Genomic DNA, 24176 nt, shown 5'->3' on the forward strand with positions numbered 1-24176 from the left:
TTTTCTCTAAATGACTAGACCACAGATGAGGAACAGAGAGAACAGAGCAGAAAATAACTGGGAGCAAAAAAGAGAAATCACAGTGGGAGACCTATTAACAGGGTCAATTATTATTCAACTCAATTACTTGATTTACTATTCAATAATAGCTTTAAAGTGTGTGTGTGTGTGTGTGTGTGTGTGTGTGTTCTCTATATTCTTTTAGGGGTTTCATATTGGCTGCAATTCTGATGCATAGAACATATTCCACTCTAGGCAATTTGAATGAAGGATTTATTACAACATTTCAGATGGTTTGCAGAGTTTTTAAGATGCTTGAATAAAATCCATAGGATGAGATTCCGGGATCTATTCTTAAGTCTACACTGCAGAACCAGACTGCCAAAGGAGCTGTTTCTCCTGCAATGTTTGAGAAACTGCTTGTCAAATCAGGCGGATCCCTTATTACATATGTAAATACAGGACTGCCTCAGTCTGAGATGCAAAATTAGCTATGGTTACTCATTCTGGAACAGCATCACTATGCTCCAATCAGGAAACCTCGTGTGCAAAATCAAGAACCTGCTACTACAACTTAAATGTCCCATTTCATGCCATCGTTTCTACTATCATGAAGGCATTTCTGCTAAATCAGGAAACTTCAGAGACAGTTTGGCTCCAGAACCATGCAGATACCCTTTACTATGCTGATTAAGTTACCCACTATCCCATTTATCTCAGTTCACATTTCAAGGCTCATGTGATTGTATCTGATGTGGAGCCTGAATGAGACTTGAATCAGCAGATAAAAATGAATTAGAGAAATTTTGTTTTAGCTTTCTGATCTCCCCAGGTGAGGGAAGTCACACTAGAATAAAATTAGAATAAATATTCTGAGCCAACTTCCATAACTACATTAGACTTCATTAATTATGTGTTTGGTCCATTTTTGAGCATAGTCCCAAAGTCTAGAACATTCCTATTGTAAATAAATGCTTAATAAATACATATTTAATTGAGAAGGAGTAGGAGGAGGGGGAAGGAAAAAGGGTGGGAAAAGGGGAGAGGAAGAGGAGGAAGAAGAAGAACAACAACAAACAGCTATGGACCAACGACAGGAAAGGGTTAGGTACAAATGCTTGGGCCAAATGGTGAGAAATCAAATGACAGTGAACACAGTTGCAAAGCCATTCATTTCCTATTTTGCTTTTGTCTTCTCAGTCAATGAGAATGATCTTTAACCTAGGTGGTATATAACAAACATGGTTAAGGGGATTGAAGCCCAATGAGTACTATAATAAAAGCACCTAGTTGCTTTAAGCTGCATCAGCCTCTAGGCTAGATAAATCATATCCCAGAATTCTGAGTGAACTGTCAGATGTTGATGAATTACTTTCAGTAATTTTGTAGAACAACATGGAATAACAGTAGTGCTAGAGAACTGAGGAAGGGAAAATGCTCTTCTAGTTTTCACAAAAAAGGAAAACGTAAGTGGTTACTATCATCTATAGTTGAATTTCAACAAACTTCCAAAATAGGTTTTTAAACAATTTATACTATATATAGCAAAGAAGATAATGAATACTAAGAACCAAGTTTCCTACATTAAGAGGACATTCTCATGTTACGGTTGCTGGATCAAGAGATACCTGGAATTATGCAGAAATGGATGGTATACAGGGGGTTTCAAGACGTTTAGAATCATTATGATTCTAAAGGTAGAAAATGGCATTGTTGGAGTTTTATAGCCAGTCCTAAATAAATCAATTTCTATTTGGGGATAGGAAGCTGATATATGTGAACCAACTGGTGAAGCATTACAAGCTAAGTATGTTGTAGTGAGGAAATATGATCAGAGAAAGGATAAGAGTGATTCCTGGTGGACTAACTAGAAACATTTAAAAAAGAAAGTCGAAAAAAAAAGTAGAATCTGTAGTAGGCTTTGGTGGCAGGAAACCATTCAAAAGGCTAAAGTAGGAAAGAAGAAAAAGGACATTCAACATAAAGAGAATGGCATTATGGCCAGTTGTGGTGTTTATCTCTTATGTACGGGGTGACAAAACTAGGGATCTCTTTTGTTTGGAATCAGACAATACTTGGATTTTTTAAGTTGCAATGTTTCATGTACTTTTATTTTCCATGGTTTCTATATGATGCCCAATTCAGCTATTATCCATACTGTATTTAGCTTTTTGCCTGATGGTCAGAATTGTCTAGTTGTCCCAGAACTGCCCCTATGGTTGCAAGGGATGGAAGACAGAGGATTATCTGTATGCCTCTGTAGATCATGCAGGTTACCATTCTTAAAAAAGGGGGGAGGGGCCCTTGGGTGGCTCAATTAAGCATCTCACTCCAGGGTTGCTGAATTGAGCCCTGGGTGGGGCTGAGCGTGGAGCTTGCTTGGGTTTCTCTCTCTTTCAAAGAAAGAAATTAAAGGGGTGCCTGGGTGGCTTAGTCGGTTAAGCGTCCGACTTTCGCTTAGGTCATGATCTCGCGGTTCGTGGGTTCGAGCACCGCGTCGGGCTCTGTGCTGACTGCCAGCTCAGAGCCTGGAGCCTATTTCAGAGTCTGTGTCTCCCTCTCTCTGACCCTCCCCTGCTCACACTGTCTCTCTCTCTCTTTCTCCTAGAAATAAATAAAAATATTAAGAAAAAAAAAAGAAATTAAAAAGAACTTTTTCTAACCCTTTTAATATACTCTGCTTGTAACAAAATTAGGCTGCCATTTGAAATCCTGTTGTAACTCATTTTGTCTCTGTGGAGACACAAGGAGACAAGTTTTGCCCTAAAATCCATATAAGGATCAAAAAGCAAGCAAAAAGGATTCCTAAATGAAAAGGATGTTAAGTAGGAGATCAAAGATGGTGCTTATTTGCCATGGGAAAATATATAGCTTTCTTTCAGAAGAGATTAATTTAAAAAATAAATGGTCATTATACTTAATTCCATGTGTTCTCCTGAGAATAAGTCATATGTTAAATAGAAGTTAACAAACTTCTCCAATCCCATTTGTAGAAATTTTTTAAAAATTTACATCAACTTTTACAGCCAGACTGTACAGTTCTGGAGAACAAGAAATTAAGCCTTTTATTTTTATATTTCCCACAAAACCCTATAATCCACCTTTGTATGCAATATGTGCTTACCAAATATATGTGGAATGAAACATGCACAATTTAGTGCAATTTAATATTCTGATGAAAATAGGAATGAAAGTTATCTTTGGCAGTGCTGATGTATTATTTTTCCATGTGTTGAGAAAGATTGAGAACAACAGAACTATATAAAAAAAAAATACAGTTAAAAGTAGAGTGGCTATGGTTTAAGTTTCTAGGTGTCCAAACTCCCATCCCTTTCCTGTTACCTATAGCCCTTTGCTTGAGGCCTTAGAACTTTGAGAAATTTCAAAATATATCTGCATCATAAGATTTGGGGAGTTATATCAGGCAGAAAAAACTAGGTTATGTATGGGTGGCAAACAATGAAACATATCTATTTAAAATGAAAAGGTTTATTTCTTACTACATTGTGTTCAGTTTGTTGAAAATCATCAAAGGGTGTCTGCATGTGTTAATCACTCGGAGACACACACTGATGAGGCATCTATCTTCATACAAGCTTCCTCATAGGAAAAAGCAAGGAAAAGAGAATGTGGGAACTTCATATGTGCTGCTATTAGGGGATGCTATTTTGCTAGCATTTCATTTCCTATGGTCATACTGCATGAGTTCAAATAGACTGAGAAATTTAATCTATGCAAAGAACTGACATTTGAGAATTGCCCTAATGTTACCACAGATATATTCCAAAAATCCCATTTTCTCAATAATAAATCACTTATCTATAGTTCATGAATTTACATAATACTTTTTTGGTTTACATTTTCAACCTACATAAAATCATAGAAGAATAAGCTTGTATATTGATTCCAATGTATTTAACTTCCTTTTATGTGTTGAAAAACTGCTTCAGGCTAAAAGGATTCAGGCATTCTGGATTGAGTTAACAAGTTCTTGTCTCCTCTTCACCATATCCATTTTTAAAGATTGTTGTTATATTCTTCCTAAACTTCTGTCTTACAAACTTGAAATAGGTATTAAACAAATCTGATATATCTTCTGTATGCAAAATGAGATGAGTAAGCACTATATAACTCATATTCTAGTAGAAGAAATAGCAGACATTAATAAAATATCATCAAAATATATAGCTGAGAAGTTAAAAGGTAAAAGCTTCAGAGATTATAAGTATGTCCAAAGTTAGGAAAGAGACCCCACAGAGTGAGACACAAAAAAATACACCAGAATTAGATAAACATGATAAACAACAAGATTATCCATTTTCTAATTCCCACTTCTTATAAACCATCAAAATAAATGAGTTTACTCAATACTGACAATTTAACATTCTCACTAGTTTACTCAAGAAATGAAAACCAATATTTTTTATGCCCACACAATGCTGTGTGTATTCATCAGTAAATAAAAGACTTTCTGGCCAAGTTTTCCTTTCCTAGATAGGCCTGTAGGTGATGAGAGCCTATGTCTGACTTTCATAATCTCTTGCCTCAGCATCCTGTAATTGTCAGTCATTAACAACGAATCCAGTGGTTCAGAGGTTCTGTCTTCTTCCTAAAGTATCCAATTATATGTGTTAACCAACTGCAGTACGACAGTGCTCTATAATTGCCACAGGATAGTTGTACATAAAGCATTATGAAAGTGAAAAACAGGAGGATGGCTTCATGTAAGAATTGTCCTTTTAGCTGCGTGCTCCGTATAGTTGGGGAGTAGAAAGAGGAAGAATACCAAGAGTGATTATTTTTAACTCTTTATATCTTTATTTTCTCTTCTCTTTATGATTTTTTATAATTCCTCTAGTTGGCAATTTCTGGAATTTTTCTTCTTCCACTACATCTACTTTCATGAGTCATAACCCAGAATCATACAGAATATTTGAGTATTTAATTGTCCTTTAATCAATTTTGAATATATTTTTATTCAATGAATATTTTAGAAAAGTACCAAAACCTTGTTAAACCATTTATGGCAAGAGATGAATAGACAATTGTCTTTGCTGTTTTTCATTGAATTTTTTATAAAGGTAGTTTAATAGCTTCTGAGCAAAACTTTGATAACATGATTTTTTTTAACTCTTGGGTAGACACCAGTCTTTGTGATGAGTGTGCATTGTCAGTGGAATCTAGAACATCCTACAGTGTAGCATTCTTTGATTCAATACCTCTGTCCCATCTGTTTAAAAATGAAATTAGTGTTCTTGTATAAACCAAGATGAATGAAATCTGTCTCCTCTAGTCTTAAGACATTTGTTTTTTAATTAGTCCATTAGTCTCTAGCCATTCTCCTTCCCCTATGCCATGATATTTAAGTCTGAGTGATTTATGCTATACTATATCAACAATCATTTTTTGGTCAAGATTTTCACATTGATGGGCACCTGGGTGGCTCAGTTGGTTAAGCATTCAACTCTTGGTTTCAGCTCAGCTTGTGATCTTATGGTTCATGAGTTTGAGCCCTGCATTGGGCTTCATGCTGACAGCACAGAGACTGAGATTATTCTCTCTCTCCCTCTCTCTGCCACTCCCCTGCTCATGCTCTCTCTCTCTCTCTCTCTCTCTCTCTCAAAATAAATAAATACAACTTTAAAAAATGAAAAAAAAATAATTTCACACTGGCATTCTAATCAGGAAACTTCCTTCACAAAAATTACTAAAAGCCTTTATGTTATCATCTAATCAATATCAGAAGCTTTAACAATCAGCAAAATGAATGTTAGAAATGGGTTTTCATAGGTGAAATTAGTGGCCTCTTAATTAGTATTATGGATTTGAGGTATAAGCTTTCATTGGTAAAATAAGTGGCATTCAAAATACGTGGATTAGCTAGATATGTGAAGACAGCTCTTGTTCATGCATAATACCTCTTGCCTGGATGATTATGGATATCTACCGAGGTTTGAGTCCTATGATCTTGTGTCTAAGCAAACTGGGAGATTTCCAGAATTCTTGATGCTTACTACATTTATAGTAGTATATAAATGTATTATTCCTTTGGAATATTATTATGGTTATTTCAAGTGATTCATCACACATAAGTGGTCCAATTCAAAAGACAGTTGTCTGTATCTTCATCAACTTATAGAAGAGCTTGGTGAATGATTTTGTTCCTACTTGCTAATAAATTTTTATTTAATAAATATCTGGAGAAGTGGAAGAATTTGGAGGGAGACATTAGGATATGATTATGTGTTGGGGCTATAGGAGGAGTCACTTAAATTGCACAGACCTTGTGACTATTGGTGGTTGTGATCACCCAATAACTACCATAACCAAAACTTCTTACAGTTCCCAGTGACTACACTGACTGATGCTGGTTTATGCTACTTACCTTAATAACTCCCACTATTAATTTATTTTTAATGGTTAATTATTTTTGAGAGAGAGAGAGAGGGAGAGACAGAGACAGAGCACGAGTAGGGAAGGGGCAAAGAGAGAGGGAGATACAGAATCCGAGGCAGGCTCCAGGCTCTGAGCTGTCAGCACAGAGTTCGCCTTGGAGCTCAAACTCACAAACTGTGAGATCATGACCTGAGCCAAAGTCGGACGCTTAATGGACTGAGCCACCCAGGCACCCCATAACAACTTTTTTTCCTTAGTTTCCGATGGTGCCAAGTATAAAGGAATAACTGATGTACTTGTAGTGATTACAGAGAAAACTTAGTTCTTGTTAGAGGTTGTTCTCATTTTCCTAACTTTCTCATTGTTAAATGGAGTGAAATGAAGAAGAGTTGTATTACTGGATAACAAAGAACCTAAGAGTAGTCTTTAATTTTCTAGTGAGTTTTCAAATAGACCCTATTTTACATGTTTTCATTTGTTTACTTTTTGTTGTGGTCGTTGTTGTTCCAATTCTTGGAGTTGGAAACCTATGATCATTAACTCCATCAGGTTTTCCCTTAAGGATTATAAGGATGAATGGAGGATGAGAAATAATAATTGATGCTTAGAATGATTTTAAGGGCATATTCCTGATCTACAACAAGTATGAAAAGATTCCATGTACCTCAGGTTTTCTCCAGGATATAGACCGATGTCTCTAGTATCCTATAGGTTACTCTCTATTTACCTCCCCAAACTGAATAGAGGTGGGGAGGTAAGGACAACAAAGAATCTATTTTTGAGTAGTAATTTGTTACTAAAAAATTAACCCTAGTTAACTGGAAGATAGCCGGAAGAGGAATTTTTTTCTTTTGCCATAACTTTATGCACTGAAGATTCATAATTGGTGGTCAAAGATCATGTATATAAGATAAATATATGTAATAAATGTAATAGCCAGGGTGTTTCCGTTGGTTTTTTTTTTTTTAATTTTTCTTAATTTGTTTTTGAGAGAGAGAGAGAGATACAGACAGTGTGAGTAGGGGAGGATCAGAGAGAGAGGGAGTTACAGAACCCAAAGACAGGCTCCAGGCTCTGAGCTAGCTGTCAGCACAGAGCCCGATGCGGGGCTCGAACCCATGAACCACGAGATCACGATCTGAGCCAAAGTCGGACGCTTAACCAACTGAGTCACCCAGAAGCCCCTTGAGTGCTTCCTTTGTATTGGGTGTTATGCTAACTATGTTATCTGCATCGTGACATTTATTATCCCAGGAGCCTAAAGAAGCATTCTTATTTTTATCTCTTGAGTTAGAGAAATATAGTTTCAGAAATAATAATTTATTTGCTCAAAGATATACAATAATAAATGAAAGAGAAGACTTTACACTCAAGCTATGCAAATTCAGAATCTGCCCTCTTAAACATCTTAACTCTCTTGGAAAAAAAATAATAAGCTAAACTCTAAGTGTTCCTCTGGCTACTGCAGTGTTACTGATGGTGCTGTCTTCATTTGTTCAGGATATGGTCTTTCCTGTGCTCTAGTCTCTCTTGTGCTCTACATTTTGGATGCTGACTTCATGACTGTGCTGCTCCATGGGGCTCTTTGCCTTTGCCGGCTTCACATTGGTCTGTGGATGGAGAAATCCCATTCTGCTCTAAGCTGAATCATGCCCTCCTCCTTAACTGCCAAATAGCACAACAGGGACCAGGACACAAGTTTTTGTGGTCAGATGTCATCAACGATTCCAAATGGGTGTTTTTATACCAAGCCCAACAAAGTGCCTTTTGATCTCTTATGCAGTCAACTGGAAAAAAAGAGATGCGGCCTGCACATAGTTGTTGAAGTTTTTAAGATTTCTGTGTCCATTTTCCTGAAGGCAAATGCTCAGACAAGAACACTACATTTCCTTTGCAACAAAATCAAAAGCAAGAACAACAGTATACAGGTAAATTAAATTGTTTATACATACTTAGCAAAACAGGATTATTTTAGTCCTATAATAACCTGTTTTAAGGCATTGGCTCACAGCTCTTCTACATAAAAGCAAAGTGACTATATTATAAAGTGAACTTCCCCTGAAGTCTGCTTTCTTCCTCTATATAATGCTTAGAAAAATAGTGGAGAGGTGATGTCATTGTTAAATAAGGCACTTTATTTCAAGCCTCTTTAAAAAGTTCTATACTTTTAAGTAAACACTTAAAGAAATGTTAGCTAGTAAAAACCAAGATAGACATAACCAAATTTTTATTAAAAAACAGTTAATTTTTCAGTCATAATTGTATACTTATATACTTCACTCATTTTAGATTTGGAAACACCAATCTTGGAAGCGCAATGAGTGCTTGTTTTCTATTCATACAACATATGAGGTTAACTGTGTTGTTTTTGCAGCACAAAAGTAAACTTAGAAGTAAACTAAAATTCTCAGTCTTAGACATTAAAAATTGTTGGCAGCTTTCCATTTTGAAGTTCCTTCAAACTATTGACACACATGCCCCTTCCCCGCCTCCACATTTATGCCTAGGTGGACACTAACATCTCTTTCCATCATTACCTCCTCATTTTTTTTTGGCTAATGTGAACATGTTAGTGTAGTGTTGTGAAGACTAAATGAAAATGCATACATAGGCCAACACGTATAATAATTCAACAAACATTACTTATTATTTTAAGCCGTTGATACCTGAATGCAAGCAACAAGGGAAATAAAATTTTTGCTTTATCTGTTTCTATATCCCTATTATCTAAAATAGCATATGGCTTATAGTGGATGCTCAGTAAATATTTGTGGAATGAATGGATGAATAATGAATTAATTTATTCTTAGTTTTTTCAATAATGTGATTTTTGACAATCAAATTGAAAGGAAACTTTTGCATTTCTCTTAGTCCTAAACCTGTATTTTATCACATCTAAATGCTCGATAACTGCTACACATTTTTAAGACATTTAGCCAGAATATGTAGTTACAGACACACATGTACTTACATGTATATGCATAAATAGACAGACATATACTATCTATTGACATACATATTTATATACACTATGAACTTTGTGAATTGCATTTAAGTTGTTTCTATCTTCTCTTCTAATTTTAATATTCTTTCTTGTTTATTCATTGTTAATTCTTTGAGAGCAGTCAATTTTTATCTTTGACTTTGTTAGTAGTAGTCAGGTTTTTTCCATGAATTAGTATCAGATTAAAGGATTATGGTATGCTTCTGAAATAATTCTTAACTACATTAAAAATATTTATTTTTTTCTGCTAACATATGAGAATTGCTCAGTGTCATTGGTGTGATTGTGAAATTTCTGAGCACAGAAGGCAAATTTATATTTCACACTTACGTGACTCCAGTGCTGATTTGTCAACAAGTGTTGGAATTAATGCAAAATCAGTGAAAAATGAAAAGTGCTGGGAAAAATACACAGGCACAAAAATACGTGACCAATTGGAAAAGCTAGTAACATCAAAGCTGGAAAGTAAAGAATTCCATTTATTCTTCATTATTCCTAAGACAAGTACAGACCATGCAATTTAAATAAGTAAGTCATAGTTAGAAACATGCTGTTTTATCTTGCCATTTCCACAATTCTGCTTTGGAAATGACCGCAACTGTGAGACAGGGAGTCATAAGAGTTATTGGAATAGAGGGGAAATTGAATTTCTCCAGTTTATTCACTCAAACAAGGAGTAAATAGCTTTGGAAATGAGAACTGCCTCCAAAGAGAGATCTAGTTTCCATCTGGGATTGTTTAAAAAAACAAAACAAAACAAAACAATCTCCAGTTTTAAAAAATATCAGCTCCAGTTTTAGAATGTCATTTCCAGATTGATATTAGATTTCAGTTCATTGGCCTCACTTAGTCATTTTCATGATCTCAGCTGAGTTGAAAGTTTTGTTTTGTGTGTTTTGATATTTTTAAAAATTCTTCGGCTAAAATTTTTCTGTTGATTATTTCTAGATGAGAATGTGCAGAAGGGTTATATTGGCATAAGTATTTTCTAGAACACATTAAGGAAAACCAGGTAACAAATGCAGCTGAAATTATAAATGTGTATATATATATATACACACTTTTACAGCTTATTTATTTATTTTGAGAGAACTGTATGAGTAGAAGAGGGGCACAGAAGAAGGAAGAGAGAGAATCCCAAGCAGGGCTCTATCTCCTCAGGAATCATGAGATTATGACCTGAGCCAAAATCAAGATTTGGTGTGTAAATAAGCCATCCAAGCTCCCCTCAGCTGAAATGTTTAAAAAATAAACAAATAATAGGCAAAAACGATGCAGAGTTAAAGCACATCTAAACAACACCACCTTTTTTTTTTTTTTTTTTTTTTTTTTGAGAGAGTGAGAGAGCTAAAGAGAGAGATATAGAGAAGCAGGGAAGCAGGGCTTACCTGAAGCTGGGCTTGAGCTCACCTGATGAGGGACTTGAACTCAGCAGCCATGAGATCATGACCTGAGCCAAAGTCAGATGCTTAATGACTGAGCCACCCAGGTGCCCTAAATAACATCATCTTAATAAGCATATTTTTTCTTGGCTCCAAACCCTTGTCTTAGCACAATACCTACACCATGCTATGGAAGGGCTCAATATAGGTATTCAACTTGATTTAATTACGAAGTATCATAATTTATAGTTTGAGAGGCTTCTGAAAGAAACCATAATTGTTTGTAACTAAGAAATGCTTGTAGAGAGATTAAACAAAATCAAATTAAATGGACTATATACCATGTTAATTGATTGGAGTATTTAATATTATAAAGATGGAAAATTTCTCCAAATTTATGTGTTGACTTAAAGTATTTCTAATTAGTATTCTAATATACTTTTTCCTTGATTATGGAAAATGATGAACACATCCTGAAATTTCATATGAAAACATAAAATCAATAATAGAGAAAGCTCATGAATTAGAACAAGAAATTGAACTAACTTCCTCTCCTAGAAAGCATGAGCATTCGGATTTAGTATTTAGTAGTATAGTAGTGGAACAAGAATTGATATACACAAAGAATTAGATATGGACAAAATTAATGAAATAGAAAAAATAATTCAAATATAGACCCAAGTATATAGAGGCATTTAATGGATAGCAGGTGGTTTAAAACATATTATCAAAGAATAGAATTTACAATAAATGATTCTGGAAATATAAGAAATATAATTGGATATATATTTTTAAAACTGTATAAAAACAATTCCACATGATTGAAAAATCTAAATAAGGAAAATGAATGAACGAATACATAGATAAAAAATAACAAATAAGAATGGAATAAAATATGACCTTGGAGTTGGAAAAAAATTCAATAAAACCACATACATTAAAACTTTGGTTTACGAGTAACTTGTTCTGCGAGTGTTCTGTAAAACATGCAAACATTTCTAATAAATTTTAATTTGATAACTGAGTGATGGCTTGCAATATGCGTAGTACATGATACAAAATGTCACATGATCACAACTGACCCAACGTTTCTTGAAATTCGCTTTGATAAATTAGCGGTTTGGATTACAAGCATGTTTCCAGAATGAATTATGCTCACAAACCAAGGTTTTGCTGTATAGGAATTATTACCTATAAAGCAGAAAACGGATTAATTCAGCTACATTAAAATGGAGAAATTCTCTCTGTCAAGAGATACAGGAATAGTAAAACGATAGTTTACATAGTGGAAGCTGTTAATGCATACAACCAACAAAGAATGGACTATCCAGAATATGTAAAGAATGCCTACAGATCAACACTCCCCCCCAAAAAAAAAGCACAGAAGCAAAAAAAAATTATTTAAAAGGAAGAAATCCAAGTTCGATAAACTTTTGAAAATCATCTTATCAAAGAACTGCAAATGAACACCATAAAAACTTACCAGTACATACTCACCAGATTGACCAACAGAATTCAAATGTTATCTCTTTTGTTAAGGAAGTACAGTAACTAGGGGCGCTGGGTGGCTCAGTCCGTTGAGATCCGACTTCGGCTCAGGTCATGATCTCGCGGTTCGTGGGTTCGAGCCCCGCGTCGGGCTCTGTGCTGATAGCTCAGAGCCTGGAGCCTGTTTTGGATTCTGTGTCTCCCTCTCTCTCTGCTCCTCCCCACTTGTGCTTTGTCTCTCTCTGTCTCAAAAATAAATAAAACCAAAAAAATTGTTTTTAAAAAAAGGATGTACAGTAACTAGAATTATCACAAATTGTTATGGTAAAATTGTTTGGCAAATCTAAGTTAAAGTTAGATACCTTACAAATCAGCAATCCCAAAGCAAGATAATGAAAAGAGATCTTGCACATATACAGTAGAGTATGCAAGACTGTTGGCGGCAGCAGTTTTCATAATATTTGGACAATCACGATGACCCAAATATCTATCAATAATAGAATGGGTAAAAAACTTCTATACTTACACAGTGAAGTAGTAATTAAGCGACAAAAGGAAGTGGATTTTTGGCTTCTTAGGCATAAAGCCCTACATTTTTATTATTTTTGTGTTTAAAATGAGATAAAATTTAAATTATATTAATTTTTAGAAGATTAAATTGATAAATTAGTACTCCCCAGTCTTAAGCCAAGTTATCTGTAAATTAAATGGGAAGATACATTGAAATTTGGTGCAAATGTAACTTAAAATACTTCTTGATTTTTTTCTCTCATTTATTTTCAGATATCATTTATAGGTTTATGGACTTCTTTAGGTATTACTGATAATATATGTGGGATTTTCATATATGCTTTCACATTTGATCCCAAAGCAAGTCTTTTGGATAGGTAAACCAATTAAAAACATTGTGTCTACTTTATAGGTGAGAAAACCAAGCCTGATTTGCCATGGCTATCATATGATTGTATTGAAGTTATCTATTTATAATAAGATTTTATGTAAGTCAAAAGATATGAGCTAAATAATTAATCTTTGTTGTATTTATTATACTTCTACCTATTCATATGATACAGTAGAAACAATTGTACATTGCTTGAAAAACTGAATGTATATAATTGAAAAACTGAATGAACATATCAACACATATTATTAACTATTGACTTCTGTTATTATTCAGCACAGAGTCTCTAATTTTCTTTAATAGCCTAAAAATAAAAAAGTTATTAAATGTTTAAAGAAACATGAATTTTAGGGCTTTATACTAAGTAAATCAAATCAAAAAAATAAATCTTTCCTTTCTGGAATAACCAAAGAAAACTATTAGTTTCTGAGAGATTTACTTCTTAGAATATCTATTTCTTCTAGGATGTTTATCACAAAATCATTTTCAAGAAGTTCATAATTAGTAATTTTTAAAGCAGTCTATTGTAAGAAATCTGGTATTTTTTCAAGTTACTCTCAGCCATTTCTTGAGATTTTCAAATTACTCTGCTTTCACACATTGCTGCAAAACCCTTGATTCTGTTACTTCTGTTTCTCTTAGTAGAAAGATTCTCCAGTGGTGTCACCATTGTTTACTGCTGGCCTCAGGAGATGAGGTACACTGCTTTTCTCTCTACCATTGCTTTCTGTCCAAGATACAAAATAATCCCCAATTTCCAATGTCAGAGAGAAAATAAAATCTTTCTCCTCATCCAAGTCTAGTTAGTGCCTTCTCAAGAACTGCCTTGTCTCATGATCATACTTTTATTACATTGATGATTGACAATAACTCCAGCCCCATGTGTAAGTTTACAGTCTGGTTCAGCAATTCTGAGGACAATCTTAAAATAGCTAGTGACTTTGGCAAAGACTGGACTCTTTATTTAGTTGTAAGTAATATCATATGTGAGAGTTCAATAGATCACTCCAGATGAGGCTACATCTCTCTTAGTCCTTTTCGCCAAGTTCCTTCACCAAGCATTGAAAAGATCATTGGGTCCAGGTCCAGTCTTCTCTATGCAATCTTGTTATTTTTATATTATAATATAACAACATTGATTCCTTCTCTGGTGAGGAAAGAAGATATGTAAACTGGAAAGGTTGGTAAGAAATAATCACTTTAGGATCATTAAAAGGGACTGCACACTAAAAGAATAGATCCTTGTTTAGATATCTACCTCCAGAAGTTTTTGCTTACCTGGAGGGATATTTCAGGAATCAATACCAGTTGTTTTTTTTTGTAAGTGTTTCATTTTTTTCTTCTTACAATTTTGAAAGTGTTCTTTAATGCAGAACTTACCTTAAAAACTAAAACAAGTATAAATGATTAAAATCAATTAAACCAAGGGACACACAGAAGCTTAACATAATCAAAAGACACACACACACATACATGTGTATGCATGCACACATGTGCATGAGCACACACACACACACACGCAACCTATGCCAGACACTGTAAATATTTTGTATTTCATCTGATTACTTAATAAAGAATCTCTTAACTGATAACAATGACTATCACATTCCAAACATTCAATAAATAATTGTTGAAAAAATGGATATGATTGATGGAATCTTGATCTAAGAATGGCTATGATAAATGTTTCTTAACAGTGCTGCATTAGACCTGTCTTTTTTATCAATTTCCTGTCATTTGCTAATCTATGTCCAATGGAGACCTTGATCCTATGTTAAAATGACCAACTGAAAAACCAATAGCCAATTTGCCTAAAATTTTTAGTCTCTATACCTACAATTAATTGTTCCAAGGGCACCAATGTCTTTAACAGTATTCCTGTTGATATGGCTACTTGTTTTTGTTTTCTTTTTCTGTTTTAATACTAACTTTATAATTTTATGAATTTTTAATCTGTAAATCTTCATCCAAACATCTTTCTTCTGTGTTTCTGGGGTTTTTGTTTTTGTTTTTCTTCTACTTTTTCTTTCTCTTTCTCTTTCTCTTTCTTTTCTTTTCTTTCTTTTTTTGTTCTTGTTTTACTCTAGTTAAAAGGATTTTATATATCCCTTCTAAGGTGAAAAAAAGCTTACGGTCTAGGGGTAGGTACCTATAATTCATAAGTCTTGTAACATAAGGTTGAAACCCTTATCACTCAAACATCATACCATATGGCAACAGCTGTTCAGATAATGCCGTTGTGATATTTATGCTTAATTATATTATACTATTTTACATGCATATTGTAAGATATATTTTTAAATTACCTTACAAATGTTGGCAACTATGATCTTTCACTAGAAAGCTGCAGTTCACTTTTGAAAAATATTGTAAATTGGAATGGAAAAAAGAGGCAAGTTGTAAACATAAAGAAATTAATTACAGAAGTCAAATTAGCAAATAGGAAGCTATTTGTTTTACTTTATTTAATATATCATCTTAAGTTTTTAAAGAAACTGATGCTTATAATTATAATGATGTTTTGTAATTGACAGTATTGGTATAGTCTCTTGATACAAAAATAATAATCGCAAGAATTGGTTTTTAATTATGTTCTATTTTTCTTGTGATATATCTAGTTAAAGATGGAAAGTAGTGGTTTAGAGAAGTATTTGTTTATTTAATGTAAACAAGTTAAAACCAGTATTATTAGAAAGTCCTAAAATAAGATTTTGATGATCTTTGTCTTGTTTTTTAAATTTTTTAAATATTTTTTTAAATATTTTTTTTAATATTTTTTATTTATTTCTAGGGGAGAGAGAGAGAGACAGCGTGAGCAGGGGAGAGTCAGAGAGAGAGGGAGTCACAGATTGAAACAGGCTCCAGGCTCTGAGTTGGCAGTCAGCACAGAGCCCGACGCGGGGCTCGAACCCACGAACCGCGAGATCATGACCCAAGCGAAAGTCGGACGCTTAACCGACTACGCCACCCAGGCGCCCCGTAAATTTTTAAAATATTTTTATTTTTTTTTGAGAGAGAGACAGAGCACAAGTGCAGGAGGAGCAGAGAGAGGGAGACACAGAATCTGAAACAGGTTCCAGGCTCTGAGCTGTCAGTACAGAGACTGACATGGGGCTCAAACTCTCAGAGTGTAAGATCATGACCTGAGTGGAAGTCAGACACTTAACTGACTGAGCCAACCAGGTGCCCCTTCTCTGTCTTGTTGTTGTTGTTTTTTGTTGTTGTTGTTTTTTAAGGTTTTTATTTATTTCTAGGAGAGAGAGACAGCGTGAGCAGGGGAGGGCCAGAGAGAGAGGGAGTCACAGACTGAAACAGGCTCCAGGCTCTGAGCCGGCAGTCAGCACAGAGCCCGACGCGGGGCTCGAACCCACGAACCGCGAGATAATGACCTAAGCGAAAGCCGGACGCTTAACCGACTAAGCCACCCAGGCGCCCCTTCTCTGTCTTGTTTTAAATGATGACTTAATTTGCATTCAACTGAAAAAGGCTTGAGAAAAATATGCCCTCATTTGAGATACCTGTGAGTGCAATGAGAATTTGGAACAAAAAAATGTATTTAAAATTATTTATGTATAGATCTCTCCAAAATTTTAAATGGATTTCAGCTATGGAATCTATTGGAAACATGTTTCTTAAAACTTACTGAGCAAACCACCCAGGTGGGGAAGGGACACACGAGCTCACTGAAAAACACTGATTGCTGAGTCCTACTCCCAGAGTTTCTGATTTAGTAAATCTGGGCTGGGACCTGAGAATTTGCATTTGTAACATGTTCCCAGACTATAATAATGTTTCCAATCTAGAGATCACACTTTGAGAACTACTGCTTTAAAATTAAAATAGCTTGGAGTAGCTTGTTCACAGCCTTGGACAACCACTCTAAAATATGCTGATTGTGAACCCTTCTCTTGACCACTGGAGATACATTTAAGACTTTTCTTTATGTTTTCTTGATACACTATAAAAATAGATGTATTTTTACACTGCTCCAGAACAAAATAAAACAACAGAAACAAAACACTTGGCAAAGGTAACATGAAAGTCATGATGTCATTTTCTATGCTGTGGTTCTACTCATGGTAGAGGGAATTTAAGATAGAATTTTGTGAATATAAAATAGTTTAAAAAATTTTTTAATGTTCATTTATTTTTGAGAGAGAGATACAGAGACAGAGTTGGAGTGGAGGAGGGGGAGGGAGACAGGGAGACACAGAATACAAAGCAAGCTCAAGGCTCTGAGCTGTCAGCACAGACCCAATGTGGGGCTCAAACCCGTTCACTGCAAGATCATGACCTAAGCAGAAGTCATATGCTTAACCAAATGAGCCACCCATGTTCCCCAAAATTATTTTTACTATGTTCTAGACATATTATTATGATCAAATCAAAGTGCATAGGTAATGGTTAACTCAAATTGTGTTAATTAGTTAAAATGAGTTCCAATTACCCTCAACTTGTGATAAGTTGATTTGAAACAAAATTAAGCCACTATCCAGCATGTGAGTTTTACCAAAGGAATAATTTTGTGTACTTGAGTCCATTAATCTAGAAATAAACAACCCTTTAAAAGGCTCTCAGTGTAATTAGCATGTAGGTCTCATTCATCTTTATCTTCTCATACTTTAGGAAGGAGAGTATAAGCTGTCAGAGGTCAAACTCTAGACTGAGTTTCTTTTAATAGAGAGTGAATGTTGTAGATAGATATGTGATACGAAGAGTATAATGCAAATTACCACAGCTGGAAAGAGTAGAACATTAGTTTAAACACTCATGTATCTTCCTAAAGAATGTTACAGTACAGTGCTAACAAAACTAGAAACAACTGACTCTAGAAACATTATAGAGTACCCTAAGTTTCTGAGAAACTTTGTCCAAATCTGATAAATAAGCATATAATTCATACAAACTTATTCTTCCATCCGTTTGGGAAAGTATATATAAAAAAGACAGTTCCAGTTTTAATATTTAGGGGAATTTGGACCAACACAGGTACAGAAAATATTCAATAGAATATGACAGTTTACAGAGTACTAATTTTATCCAAATTTTAGATGTGATTTTGACAAAAATATGAAATAAGTTAATCAGTATATGGCATAATTTCACAACCGAAATCAATTAGAGAGTAATGCAAATTTTACTCACTGTTCACCAAAAGTCAATATCCCTCCAGCCATTGAAATGGGATTTTATTCAAGCACATGCCAGTCCAAACATACTACTTTTCTTAGCCCTGTTTGAATTTAGGTGTGGCTTTGTGTCTGCATTCTTGCCAATGGAATGTAATCAGAAGGATGGATGCCACTTACTGGCCTAGACCTTAAGACTGAGGGTATGTCTCTTCCAGATTTTCTTTCTTCTTCCAACCAGCTGAAATCCAAGTGCACACAACATTGATTATGCAGACCACACTAATGCCTGGGGTTGGAGTTATAACATAGAAGAATGAACCTGGGTGCTTCAATGAACAATGTAGAGTACATCTGCCTGTCAACCTAGAATATTTACCTTGGACTGTTATAAAAGAGAATAATACATTTCTACTTTTTGGCCACTTAATTATCATTGGATTTCTAATTTTTGCAGACACCTAGCTTTAAACCCAAGTAATACACTATGGTTTAGTATAATCCTTTCATTGTAGAGATCAGGAAAAGGAAACTTAAAGAGATTGTTATAGGAAATAATAATAAAAACTGGAGAGCTTAAATTTGAACTGAACATCTACCTTGGCAGTCCACCACAGTAAGTGTATACTAATGGTGACTTTATGACTAAATGACCATGAATACAAAGGCAGGCAGGCACCAAAGCACCCAATGATCTGGGAATAATTGTACCTCATCCCTTTCACTAGGACCATGGCAGATAAGGGTGAGGTAAGTGAAACTAAGTCTTCAGAGTTACTCATGGAATAAATTCATGGAATATGATTGAAATAATATAGATGAGTAATGAAATCAATAAAAACTATTTTGATATCTACAATATAATCATAACAAAATATGAGATCAAAGAGAGGCAAACCAATAAACACACTCTTAACTATAGAGCATAAACTGATAGTTACCAGAATAGGGGGTGGGATGAGTTAAATGGGTGATGAGGATTAAGGAGTATATTTATGAGCATCAGGTGTTGTATGGGAGTGTAGAATCGCTATACTGTACACCTAAAAAGTTTTAAATAAAACCTTTTAAAAAGTGATTTGTTTAGGGAAAGAGCTAAATATTAGTAGAAACAAGAAATACATTTTTGGATTGTTTAATAACCCAATCAATGACAAAGAACATGACCTGTGAATACATTAGAAAAATATTTCTTACTAATTTGACACAAAACATTAAAATCAATGAAATAGCATAAAGCAAAAATATTCAACTCTAATGAGGCATTTGAGTTTAAAATAGTTAGAAAATCATTAATTCTAAGAGTACTTAATATTAGTCATTGTAGAAGAAAACTTTAAACGTTCTGATATCTTACAGCTCATCCATAAAGGAACTTGCTAGTGATTTTGCATATTACCAGTTATAAGATAGGATGCTAAAATATATTTCTCTAAAGTACATAATGTAATAATAAATAATAAAATCAACAAATGTATCCTTATTTAATAAATTCTAATGAAGATAAATGGTAATAAAAATAAAAAATTCTAACCAACCATGTTAGAGAAAAAAGCTCAATTATATTTTAATTCTTCCAATAAAAAACATTGAGAAATCATTGTTGGAAGAAGAATCAAGACTAATGCAGTCACAAAGTGTGATAAAAATATATTATAGAAATCTCTGTAGAAGTTGTGTTCTTTTTTTCAGTGTTGTGATATTGGTGGCTGTCAGCTTCTAATATTTGTAATTTGTTTTTTTAGTTTTCCTCATTGTCTTTTTAAAAAACATGTTTATTTATTTTGAAAGAGAGAGGGAGGAAGGGCAGAGAGAGAGGGGGGGAGAAAGAGAATACTAAGCAGGCTCTATACTGTCAGCACAGAGCCCTACATGAGTCTTGATCTCACAACCATCTCATGAACTGTCTTACCAACTAACTTCAGGAACCAGGAGATCTGACCTGAGCCAAGGTTAAGAGTTGGAGGCTTACCTCATTGAGCCACCTGGTGCCCCTTAGTTTTCCTTATTCTAAATAAACATTCAGGAGACTGGGTGGCTCAGTTGCTTAAGCATCTGATTTTTTATTTTGATTCAGGTCATGGCCTCATGGTTTATGAAATCAAGCCCTGAGTCTGCTGTTAGCACAGAGCCTGCTTGCGAATCTCTCTCTCCCACTCTCTCTGCCCCTCCACAGCTCGTGCTTTCTTTCTCAAAATAAATAAACATTAAAATAAATAAGGATCCATATTATATCTAATGTTCTATTCATAATTTATACTCTTCCTAAAGTTTCCACAAAATTATATCATCTCTAGCTCTGCACAACTTCGATTTGCCCCTCATTCTTCCATATCAGGAGCCTTTTGACTGCTGCTTAGTGAGAAACAACTTAATGAGAATGCGAATGCTTTTTAGGTTAAAGAACAAAGGTTAGCATTTCTGTGTCTCCCAGGCATAGCCTAGTGCCTGGTTTACAGCAGAAGCTAAGGTAATGTTATATTTGTCACCACATTGTATTAACTGTATTATGCCATACCACTCCAATGGAAGGAAAATTAGAAAGCAACCTCTCTACTCTTACTTCTTAAATATGTCTTAATGTTAACATATCCATGGCTCGTTTCATTGTCAGTTTTCTCTTTGTCATTCTATTCAGTAATAAGGCAATTGAATTTTTAAACTAATACACATTGCTAGAAGATATATGCAACTTCTGTGTTAAATGAAAAAGTAAAGTTTATCTTATGGACTGATGTGTTCTCCCTGAATTTATATGTTGAATCTTTAACCCCAAAAGTGACTATTTAGAGATGGCGCTTTTAGTGAAGTTATTAAGGTTATATGAGGACAGAAGAGTGAGGTTCTAACCCAGTGGGATTAGCATTCATGTTAGAAGAGAGACCGCAGGGATGCACATGTGTAGGCCATGTGAAGACAATGAGAAAGTAGCTGTCTGCAAGACTAAGTAAGAGAAAGGCCTTAGGAGAAACCAAAGCTGCCAGCACCTTGATCTTGGACTCAGCCTCCAGAAGTGTGAGCAAATAAGTCCCTGTTGTTTAGAACACCTTCAACATCAATTTAGGTATTTTGTTACCTAAAATTTTGTACTAGAAATTGTTGGTATTTTGTTATGGCAGCCCTAACAGACAAATACAATGCATTACAAAAATATGTGTTTTGTTGTTCTTGTTCTAGTTCTTGTATTAGAAAGAACATAAGCTTTGTGGTCTGACAGACTAGATTTGTAGGAAACGTGTCTTTATCATTTATTACTGATACAACTGCATAACTGTGGTAACTTTAAATCTAGAGCTACAAGCCTATGTTTCCTGGTCTGTTAAATGGAAATAATATCTACCTGACATACTTGCAGAGATTTGATGCTTTGACATTTATTTATCACAGATCTTGGCCTTTAATAAGCTGTGCATTGTTCCTTTCTGCTGCTTTTGACTTACAGAAAATATTTCCAGTATTTCAACTAATTGAAAACAGAGCACATGTACAACATTGCCAAATATATTTTCTTTAATAATAGATTTCATCGTTAGAATCCCTCTTTTGGGGGTGGGACAAGTTTAACATGTTATTGACAAAAATAATCTGACACAACTATACACCATTTTATTGTGTAAACTTTTAAAACTCTTTTGAGGCAGAGAATAGGCGTTGGGGAATAGGACAAGATATAGATTGAAGATTGGAAGGATGCATTGAAAGAATGGTAAGGAGGAAAGCAAATTCATAAAGCTTTGTTTTGAAGGGCTGGAGGACAGAACATGGTTGGGAATAGTGGTATTTCTAGATATTTGAAGGACAGAATTGGGTAAAGAGTAGAAAAAGTATTCAAAATTAGAAATGCAGATCAAGTTGAACCTCATTCACTTAATTCACATGCCTTGTGGAGATGCTAAGGTTTTAAGTTCAAGTTTAAGAAAGAATGCAAGACAAAGAATGTTTTCAATATTTCATATGTTATATGATGAACACTCAATTGTGTGTCACGAAGAAAGGATTCTTCCAATGACAAAGTGGAAGGTGACTTGATACGTAAGGGAGAAAATATCACTTGGACTTAACGTGTGTGTGCAGCTCCGAAAAACAAGTGTCCACTAACAGTTGTTGAAAATGAATGGGCAGTTCTTACCTAAACAGGGAATGAAATGTAGAATTGGTTATGTTTGTTTGCTCTGCCAATGTTTACATTTTCCTAGTGATAGCCATTGCTATTTAAAGTGCATCTTTGAATCTGAGATGTAAAATCAAGTGAGGCAAGGTATGCAGCAGCACTTTGTAAACTGTAATACACCATGCAAATGTTAGTTACTATTTTTATATAGAACTGGAGGAAGCAAACATGTTATCTTGTACGTCACCTGCTTCAGTTTCTATAATAATTAAAGCAGAACAATATTCAAGTTATTATTTGACCCATGAGCTGTACAATTCCGCCTGCGAAGCTCTTCTGAAATTCTAAGGTTTATATATGTAATTACACAGGATCTCAAATCTGATGTATTTTCCCTTTTTTAACCTATCTTTTAAAGTTAGCACATTTTCCTAAATTAGAAGGGGTTAGGAAGAAACCCCATTCAGTAAACTGAAAGTTTACTGGAAATGAGAAGCTAGTTTGTTAGGAAAACTTTGGCTTTAGCAGTGATTGCATTTTCTATCCATCTAATCCATCATTCATTACATCATTATCTTCTCCCCAGTAGCAATGAGGCTGTGTGTTGTACTCATGAATATTGATAAAGGTCTCTAAATGTATTAGCTCTAGGTCTTTCACACTCAAAGTTATTTTCAGGTTTTGTAATAACTGATAACCAGTAACTTCTAGTATAAGGACTCAGTAGTTTCCATTCTTTCTTAATTGAATGTTTGAGAGTATCCTGCCATTTTTATGAGCCAGTGCTTCATCAGAATTCTAAAATTGAGGTATTGATTCTTTATTGCACTAATTATAAAGGTTAAAAAAAAAGTCATTGGAGATACAGTGTGACCTTTTCCTTTGTTTATATTAAGAAACCAGTATTCTAAATTGTGTGCTTTTTTCACTGAGGCCAAAGAAGTATTGTTTCTTTTCCCACTAGTTGAAGTAATTTAGAAAACAAAGAGGAGGAAGCATGTGCCTGTTTTCTTGATATCTTCTTTGAGAAAATTTGTGTGTTTTTTTTTAAATGGATAGACTTAGTAAGTAGATCAGTTATTTTGATAAACAAAATCATATTTTGTGGATTTTCTACTAAATGTAACTTTTCATAAACTTTTTCACCTTATACATCTCTCCATCTCAGCAAAAGGTAACTCTTTTCTAGTTGCTTCTGCAAAAAAACAGCAGAGTTATCTTGGACTGCTCTCTCTCTCTCTCTCTTTTTCATTCTCCATATGTAAGTCATCAAAAGCTGAAAATATACTGAAAGTATACCAGATATATCTGGAATCCTTCCAGTTTTTACAACCACCAATATCTCACAGCATCAGTGCATTAACCCGTAATGCACAGTGTAGTTATTGGGATGTTATTACTTGTTTTCATCCTTACCCTCCTTCCTACACCAGTCCATTTTCAATTCTTGATCAAGAGTTATTCTATTAAACTGCAACTCAGATAATATCATTCCACTGGTCAAATCTTATACCACCTTCCTAACTGTCCAGAATAAAAGCCACAGGCTTGGTCTGTTTTCCATTGCCCCTTTGCCCTTCTATCTCATATTCTCCAAACTTTTCCCTCTTCCTCCACATTGGCCATCTTGCTTTTTCTGGAAAAGGCAGCAAACTTCTGTCTCATAACTTTTTGACATGATTCCTTCAGTCTCTAATGCTTATCTTCTAGAGTTCTTCATGGCTCATTCCTTCTTATCCTTCTGGTCTCTTCTTATATGTCACCA

Source organism: Hyaena hyaena, unplaced genomic scaffold (genome assembly GCF_003009895.1).
Source record: "Hyaena hyaena isolate Hyena2069 unplaced genomic scaffold, ASM300989v1 scaffold_73, whole genome shotgun sequence".
In the NCBI taxonomy this organism is placed as follows: Eukaryota; Metazoa; Chordata; class Mammalia; order Carnivora; family Hyaenidae; genus Hyaena; species Hyaena hyaena.